We start from the raw sequence: 9878 nt of genomic DNA, 5'->3' as shown, positions 1-9878 counted from the left end.
ACAAAGCAGCCGCGCAGGGCAGAGCAGCGGCGCTGGTCGGCGCCGGCCGGCGCTGGCCGGCACAGCAGTGCTGGCCGCAACAGCCGCGCTGGCGAGCGTGGAGCACCTCTGCCGGGGAATTTCCTAGTCTGTGGGCAATAAAAACGCGGCGTCCACTCACCCTCTGCGCTTTCACTGGGAGCTGCAATCCTGAGCTGTTCCTAAACGGCCATCTTGGATCAATGCTCAGATGTATCATTTTTATACAAGTTCATCTTATGACTCAGCCAACATTTCTGGACCATGAGTGGATCACTCAGATATGTGCAATAAAAATTACATTTAGTCATCTTTGTAATTTTGTTGACATTCAGTGCTATTGAAATCACAGTTTTACACATATTTTAGATTTATTGTTAGAAAGATATACTTGTCAGTGTAGGGAGATAGAACATATTTTATTCAACAGTTTTTTAAACTTGATTGTAAATATTTGGGCAAGTGATTTATGAGTCTCCATTTGTACTCTTGCCCTAAGTTCCTATTAAGAGCCGGCCTAGGTGAGAGCTCTTTTACAAGATAATTTTCCTTATGTTTTGTGTCTGTGTGTTTTAGTTATGCATTGTAAGATGTTTCAAGGTATAATTTACATAAAATACAGAACATGATTTTAAATATACAGTTTATGAGTTTTGACAAATATATAAACACTCTTGTAACCACCAACGAAATCAGTGTATAAAACATTTTTGTGTCCTCAGAAAGTTTATTTGGGTCTCTTCCCTGCTAATTAATTTCCCACTCCCTAAATGGTAACAGAAGCAACTGCTGTTTTTATTTCTACCACAATAAATTAGTTTTGCTTCTGAAATTTCATATAAATGGAATTATAAAGAATTTCATTTTGTTTCTGGCTTCTAACAATCAAAGTCATAATTCTGAGTTTTATATATGCTGTTGCATACACCACTAAAGTTTCTTTCTATTACTGAATAGTATGCCACTATATGAATATATTATAGTTTGTTTTCCATTCGAGTTGTTCCAGTTTGTGGTTTACATGAATAAAGCTGATATGAACAATTTTGCATTCACCACATTTTGTCTGTTGGTGTGTGTGTGAAGTTTTCATTTCTGTTCAGTAAATCCTTATGAGTGGATCATAGAACAGATATATGTTTAACACTGTAAGAAATTGTCAAATGTTTTCTAATGTAATTATAGCATTTTAGAATTTCATTAGGGATGTATGAAAGTTTCAGTTGCCCTACATCCATGCTTATGTTGAGTACTTTCAGTATTTTTAATTTTAGCCATTCTAGTGGCTGTGAAATGGAATTTCATTGTGATTTTAATCTACATTTCTCTTACATATAATGATATTGAGCTCTTTTTCATGTGCTTATTGGCCATTTGTATGTTTTTTTAAAAAAATGCATTTCAAGTCTCTTTTCCCCATTTTTATTGGATTATTTGTATATTATGGTGTTTAGAAGTTATTTACATATGATACATATGTGTTATTTATTAAATATGTGTATTGCAAATATTTTTGCCTCATATGGGGCTTGCCTCTTTCATTTTACTAATAGTGTTTTTCAATAAATAAAGGTTTTCATTTTAGTTTGATGAAATCAAATTTACTTTTAGTTAGTGCTTCTGTGTTCTAAAAAAATTGTTTATCCTAACATCGCAAAAATATTCTCCTCTGTTTAATTGTTTTTTAAACAAATTTTTATTTTTTTAAAGTAGTTTCAGGTTCACAGTAAAATTATGAGGAAAGTATAGAGATTTCCTTTATTGCCTTTTCACTCTGCAACCTACATAGTCTCCCTGACTATCAGTGTCCCACACCACAGTGGTACATTTATTATAATTGATGCACCTAAACTGACATATCACTATCACCTAAAGTTCATATTTTACATTAGGATTCACTGCTGGTGTTGTATATTCTATGGATTTGGGCAAATGTATACTATGTATCCACCATTATAGTATCATGCAAAGCAATTTCACTGCCCTAAACATCCCCTGTGTCTGTACCTTCTCCTCAGTTTTGCTGTGAACCTAACGCTTAAAAATTAAGCTTTGAAAATTAAAGTGTGTTAGTACAAACAGTGCTTTAGGGAGAAGGGGATGGAGAATCAAAAGGCTAAGTAATTTTTGTCACAGTCAACAACTAACAGGAGATGGCGCCAGGACTCAAACTCAGGCAGGAGTTTCTGAAGGTAGATGTTTTTTCATCTCCTCTGGTGGCCTCTATTTGGGATTTCACACTCTTTTTGTGCCAGGACTAATGTTCTCTGGCCTGGTCTCCAAGGCAAACTTTGAGGGATTTATCTCCATTCATGTTTGCAGATGTGGAAATACAACGTGAGTCGGAGAGTTTGGCACAGTTTCATAGAAGGCGAAATCATGAGGATATTTCTCCAAGAAAATTTTGGTGAGTAATAGCTGCGGGTGTGCCCGTCTTTTCCTTTTTATCTCCTCTTTCTTCTCCTTTTCTTCCTCTAAATCTCTCTTTTCAACTTCTTTTAGCTTAATTCCCTGATCCATTATAAAACATTTTTGTGCTCCACTATTGATTCCTGCTTCACCCCTAAACCCTGACATCCACTAACCTTTTTATTATCTTCATAGTTTTGCCTTCTCCAGAACATCATATAGTTGGAATCATACAATATATAATCTTCTCAGATTAGCTTCTTTCACTTGGTAATATGTATTTAAGATTTCACCGTGTCTTTTCATGGCTTGGTAGCTCATTTCTTTTTAACACTGAATAATACTCCATTGTCTGGATATACCACAATTTATCCAGTCATCTGAGGATGAATATCTTGGTTGTTGCCAATTTTGCACATTATTAATTAATGGTATAAGCATTTGTTTGCAGGCATTTGTGTGGACATAAATTTTTTATTCCTTTGGGTAAATACCAGGGAGTGTGACTGCTGGATCATAGGCTAAGAGTATGTTAAGTTTTGTAAAAAACTGCTAAGCTGTCTTCCAAAGTGGCTATACCATTTTGCGTTTCTACCAGCGATAAGTAATAGTTCTTGTATATCCGTATCTTTGCCAGCATGACAGTGTTCTGGATTTTGGCCATTCTAAGAGGTGTGCAGTGGTATCTCATTGTTGTTTTAATTTGCATTTCCCTGATATCAAATGTATGGGACATCATTTCATATGCTTTTTGCCATTTGCCTTTCTTCATTGGTGAGGTACCTATTAAGGTCTTTGGCCCATTTTGTTTACTTTTTCTGGAAGGTTTATAATATTGGTTTTGCATTTAGATGTATGTATTGTCAATAATTAATTTTGATGTGTGTTGAGATGTAAGAGTCTGGGGTCATGCTTTTCCATAAAAAAAATCTGGTTATTCTGGAGCCTTTTGTTGAAAAAATTTTTCTTGCCCCCATTGGAGTACTGATTTGCTTTGCTTTGCTTTTACATTTGGGATTTGTGTGTATGTGTGCAGTTCTGTATTTGCTTTTCTGCTATGTAGAAATTTTTTTTTCTGATGTTTGCATTTGTAATAATAATTGTGTAAAATACTTAGCTTTCTACTTAGACTATATATAAATGAAAACAACATAAGTAATTTATTTTTTCTTTCTTTCCTTCCTTTCACTCCATACTCAAAACTATTCTCTTTATTAACATTTACCTTTTTACTGTTATATACTTTAATCAATTCCTGCACAATCATAAGTTGTAATTATTTTAAATAAATCAGTCAGTGAGATACTCTGTTTCTATCTTCTTTCCATCTTTGACTGCTCATTGTTTTCCCTAAACATTTTTGAGACATAATTCATTATCATAAAGCTTACCCACTTAAAATTTACAGTTGAATGCTTTTATTATAGTCACAGAGTTCTATAAATATTATTAAAGTCTAAGTTTAGAACATCTTCATCATCCCAAAAAGAAACTCTGTACCTATTTGCAATCCTTCCCCCTCTTTCTCCATCCCAGCCTCTAGAAACCTTAAATCTAGCTTCTGTATCCATGAATTGGCTTATTCCAGAAATTTGCATATATAGGATCATATAATATATGACCTTTTGTACCTAGTCTCTTTCACTTAGCATAATGGTTTTTGAGATGCATCGATGCTGTAGCATGTATCAGCACTTCCTTTTTAATTATGAAATCATATTACATTATATATATATAATATATGTTTAATAGATATATCACATTATTTCTCTAGTCATAGTATAAACAATAAATTTATACTTTTACATAAACAAATGGATAGACATAGGACTTGTTTGTACTTTGGGGCTATTAATAATCTTGCTCTGATTATTCATGTACAAGTTATTGTATGAACATACATTCTCAATATATTCAGTTAGGTATATAAGGAGTTAAACTTCTGTGTTAGATGGTAATTCTGTGCTTACCCTTTTGAGGAATTGTCAATCTGTTTTTCAAGATGGTTGTACCATTTTATATCCTTACCAGCAGTGTTTGAAGGCAAAAATTTCTACACAACTCCAACATTTAGTATTTCCTATTTGGTTTTTGTGTTTTAATTATAGCCACCCTAGTGGGTATGAAGGAATATTTCACTGTGGCTTTGATTTGCATGATGAACTTCTTTTCAATTACTTGTAGGCTATTTACATATCTTATTTGGAGATATGCAATGTCTATTCAAACCCTTTGTGTATTTTGTATTGCGTTAGTTGTCTTTTATTACTGGTTCATTAGTCTTTAATATAATCTGGATACTAGTCACTTCTTTTTTATTCATTTGTTTATTTTTTATTATAGTTTAAGTTCACGGATATATGTGCAGATCATGCAGGTTTGTTACATAGGTATACACATGCCATGGTGGTTTGCTACACTCATCAACCCATCATCTACATTAGGTATTTCTTCTAATGCCATCCCTCCCCTAGCCCACCACCCTCACACAGGCCCCAGTGTGTGATGCTCCCCTTTCTGTGTTCATTTGTTCTCAGTGTTCAACTCCCACTTATAAGTGAGAACATGCAGTGTTGTTTGGTTTTCTGTTACTGTGTTAGTTTGCTGAGAATAATGATTTCCAGCTTCATCTATGTCCCTGCAAAGGACATGAATTCATCCTTTTCTATGGCTGCATAGTATTCCATGATGTATATGTGCTGTATTTTCTTTATCCAGTATGTCATTGATAAGCATTTCGGTTGGTTCCAAGTCTTTGCTATTGTGAATAGTGATGTAATTAACATACATATACATGTGTCTCTATAGTAGGATGATTTATAATCCTTTGGGTATATACCCAGTAATGAAATTGCTGGATCAAATGGTATTTCTGGTTCTAGATCCTTGAAGAATTGTCACACTGTCTTCCACAATGGATGAACTAATTTACACTCCCACCAACAGTGTACAAGCATTCCATTTTCTCCACATCCTCTCCAGCATCTGTTCTTTCCCCACTTTTTAATGATCGTCATTCTAACTGGCGTGAGATGGTATCTCACTGTGGTTTCGATTTGCATTTTTCCAGTGACCAGTGATGATGAGCTTTTTTTCATATGTTTGTTGGCCACATACATGTCTTTTTTTTTTAGAAGTGTCTGTTCATATCCTTCACCCACTTTTTGATGGGGTTGTTTGTTTCTTTCTTGTAAATTTGTTTCAGTTGTTTGTAGATTCTAGATATTAGCCCTTTGTCAGACAGATAGTTTGCAAAAATATTCTCCATTCTGTAGGTTGCCTGTTCATTCTGACAGTTTATTTGCTGTACAGAAGTTCTTTAGTTTAATTAGATCCCATTTGTCAGTTTTGACTTTTGTTGCCATTGCTTTTGGTGTTTTAGTTATGAAGTCTTTGCCCATACCTGTGTCCTTAATGGTATTGCCTATGTTTCCTTCTAGGGTTTTTTTTAATAGTTTTAGGTTCTGTGTTTAAGTCTTTAATCCATCTCAAGTTAATATTTGAATAAGGTGTAAGGAAGGGGTCCAGTTTTAGTTTTCTGCATATGGCTAGCCAGGCTTTCCAACACCATTTATTAAATAGGAAATCCTTTTCCCATTGCTTGTTTTTGTCAGATTTGCCAAAGATCAGATGGTTGTAAATGTGTGGCATTATTTCTGAGGCCTCTGTTCTGTTCCATTGGTCTATACGTCTGTTTGGGTACCAGTGCCATGCTGTTTTGTTTACTGTTGCCTTGTAGTATAGTTTGAAGTCAGGTGGCATGATGCCTCCACCTTTGTTCTTTGTGCTTAGGATTGTCTTGGCTATATGGACTCTTTTTTGGTTCCATATGAAATTTAAAGAAGTTTTTTTCTAATTCTGTAAAAGTCAAGGGTGGCTTGATGGGGATAGCATTGGATCTATAAATTTGGGAACTGTGGCCATTTTCATGATATTGATTCTTTCTATCCATGAGCATGGAATGTTTTTCTATTTGTTTTTGTTCTCTCTTATTTCCTTGAATAGTGGTTTCTAGTTCTTTGAAGGGGTTCTTCACATCACTTGTTAATTGTATTCCTAGGTATTTTATTCTCGTTGTAGCAATTGTGAATGGGAATTCACTCATAATTTAGCTCTCTGTCAATTGTTGATATATAGAAATGCTTGTGATTTTTGCACATTGATTTTGTATCCTGAGACTGCAGAAGTTGCTTATCAGCTTCAGGAGATTTGGGGCTGAGATGATGGGATTTTCTAAATATACAATCATTGCTATGTGCAAACAGAGACAATTTGACTTCTTCTCTTCCTATTTGAATATTCTTTATTTCTTTCTTTTGCCTGAAGGCCCTGGCCAGAACTTCCAATACTATGTTTGAATAGGAGTGGTAAGAGAGGGCATCCTTGTCTTGTGCTGGTTTTCCAAGAGAATGCTTCCAGCTTTTGCCCATTCAGTATGTTATTGGCTGTGGGTTTGTCATAAAGAGCCCTTAATACTTTGAGATATGTTCTATCAATACCTAGTTTATTAAGGGTTTTTATCCTAAAGGGGTATTGAATTTTGTCGAAGGCCTTTTCTGAATCTATTGAGATAATCATGTGTTTTTTTTTCCATTGGTTCTGTTTATGTGATAAATTATCTTCATTGATTTGCATGTGTTGAACCAGCCATGCATCTCAGAAATGAAGCCGACTTCATCATGTTGGATAAGATTTTGATGTGCTACTGAATTTGGTTTGCCAGTACTTTATTGTGAATTTTTGCATTGATATTCATCAGGAATATGGCCTAAAATTTTTGTTGTATTGTTGTTGTGTCTCTGCCAGATTTTGGTATCAGGATAATACTGACCTCATAAATTGAGTTGGCGAGGAGTCCATCTTTTTCTCTTGTTTGGAATAGTTTCAGAAGGAATGGTACTAGCTCCTTGTTGCCCCTGTGGTAGAATTTAGATGTGAATCTGTCCGGTCCTGGACTGTTTTTCTTGGTTGGTAGGCTATTAATTACTGCCTTAATTTCAGAATTAGTTATTGGTCTCTTCAGGGATTAAACTTCATCCTGGTTCAGTCTTGGGAGGGTGTATGTGTCAAGGAATTTATTCATTTCTTCTAGATTTTCTAGTTTATTTGCTTATAGGTGTTTTGAGTATTCTCTAATGGTAGTTTGTATTTCTTTGGGATCAGTGGTGATATCCCCTTTATCATTTTTTATTGTGTCTATTTGATTCTTCTCTCTTTTCTTCTTCATTAATCTGGCTAGCAGTCTATTTTGTTAATCTTTTAAAAAAAAAGTTCCTGGATTTATTGATTTTTTGAATGGTTTTTCATGTCTCTATGTCCTTCAGTTCTTCTCTGATCTTAGTTATTTCTTGTCTTCTGCTAGTTTTTGAATTTGTTTGCTCTTGCTTCCCTAGTTCTTTTAATTGTGATGTTTGGATGTCAATTTTAGATCATTCCCATTTTCTCCTGTGGGCATTTAGTGCTATAAATTTCCCCTAAATACTGCTTTAGCTGTGTCCCAGAGACTTTGGTACATTGTGTACTTGTTCTCATTCGTTTCATAGATCTTATTTATTTCTGCCCTAATTTCATCATTTACCCAGTAGTCATTCAGGAGCAGGTTGTTCAGTTTCCATGTAGTTGTGTGGTTTTGAGTTTCTTAATGCTGAGTTCCAATTTGATGGCACTGTGGTCTGAGAGACTGCTTGTTATGATTTCCATGCTTTCGTATTTGCTGAGGAGTGTTTTACTTCTAATTATGTGGTCAATTTTAGAATAAGTATGATGTGGTGCTGAGAAGAGTGTATATTCTGTTGATTTGTGGTGGACAGTTCTATAGGTGTCTACTAGGTCCACTTGGTCCAGAGCTGAGTTCAAGTCCTGAATATCCTTGTAATTTTCTGTCTCATTTATCTGCCTAATATTGACAATGGGGTGTTAAAGTCTCCCACTATAAATGTGTGAAGTTTAAGTCTCTTTGTAGGTTTCTAAAAACTTGCTTTATCAATCTGAGCGCTTCTGTATTGAGTGAATATATATTTAGGATAGTAAGCTCTTCTTGTTTCCTTGATCCCTTTGCCATATGTAATATCCTTCTTTGTCTTTTTTTTTTTAATCTTTTAGTTTAAAGTCTGTTTTATCAGAGACTATGATTGCAATGCCTACATTTTTTTTAAATTTTCATTTGGTTGGTAAATATTCCTCCATCCCTTAGTTTTGAGCCTATGTGTGTCTTTTTACATGAGATGGGACTCCTAAATACAGTACACTAATGGGTCTTGAATTTTTATTCAATTTGCAAGTCTGTGTCTTTTAATTGGGGCATTTAGCTCGTTTACATTTTTGTTTTAAGGGGAGCAAAGTTTTCATTTTATTCAGGTGGTCACAGTGAATCAGTCTCCAGTATCATTTGATCAAAAATAATTCCAGCTGAAAATCATCCCACTAGAGACTCTTCACATGTTACTACAGGTGTTTGCTCAGGCTCCTGACCACGGCAGCCTGAGGGAGGCTGCTATTATGTTCATGTTCCCACAGTAGAGATGTAACACAGGCATAGCCAAGCTCCTAGGTGTCATGAGAAGGGGAAAGAAGGCTCCAAATGCCACCTTCTCACTGTACAACTTTGACAGCCCACGGGGTATCCTGACATGCCCTGTGGGCCACAGGGATGCTTCAGGCTGGAGCAATGTGCCCAAAGCCAGGTGCCCTGAGGCTGGGGATGTCATTCTTCCTGTAGAAGTCAGCCTGTATGTGGTTGGCTGGCTGAAGTCCCGGTTTAGGGGTTTGATGGGCTGATTGATGCGCTTCCCATAGACAGAGACGTCATCACACCAACCGGCCTCTCCTGTGCCTCTTCATTAACATAAAGTCCCAGGCTTTTTGCGTGTTCTCTGTCATCTCAGTGCAACTTCTGATCATAATCTAGGTGCCTCTTAAAAACACAGTCGTAGAGGGAAATAATTCCTGTCTGCACCTGGCGGTAGTAGTAGTTGTACTCCTTGGGGTCCAGGCACTGCGGCGGGATGTAGCTGAAGGCGGAGATTGCTGAGATGGGTAGCGGCCTGGGCTTGACCCGCAGCGTGGACGCGGTGGTCTCCTCCTCCTCCTCGTCCTCCATGCTGCCCCCATCTAGTGCCCCAGCCTTGGCTGAGGTCCTTCCTGCCTGCCCAGGGCCCAGTTGGAGTCCACCAGCCTCAGGTTGGCAGTGCCTGTGTCCAGCCCACGGCTGTGTTCAGCCGTTGCCTAGCTCATTTACATTTAAGGTTAATATTGTTATGTGTGAATTTGATCCTGCCATTTTGTTGTTACCTGGTTGTTTTGCCCTTTAGTTGATCCAGTTTCTTCATAGTGTCAATGGTCTTTACAATTTGATGTGTTTTTGCAGTGGCTGGTACATATTTTTCCTTTCCATTTTTAGTGCTTCCTTCAGGAGCTCTTGTAAGGCAGGCCTGGTGGTGACAAAATTTCTC

The 9878-nt window shown here is 36.5% G+C and overlaps 1 pseudogene; it reads right to left on the bottom strand.

Moving 5' to 3' along the window:
• Window positions 1-8755: 8755 nt before the first annotated feature.
• LOC116536086 lies at window positions 8756-9526 on the bottom strand (annotated as a pseudogene).
• Window positions 9527-9878: the final 352 nt, after the last annotated feature.

This window comes from Sapajus apella, unplaced genomic scaffold (genome assembly GCF_009761245.1).
Source record: "Sapajus apella isolate SASKATOON/1434 unplaced genomic scaffold, GSC_monkey_1.0 scaffold98, whole genome shotgun sequence".
NCBI lineage: Eukaryota > Metazoa > Chordata > Mammalia > Primates > Cebidae > Sapajus > Sapajus apella.
Note: the sequence above shows the minus strand (reverse complement) of the source record. Positions and strands in the feature narration are given on the sequence as shown.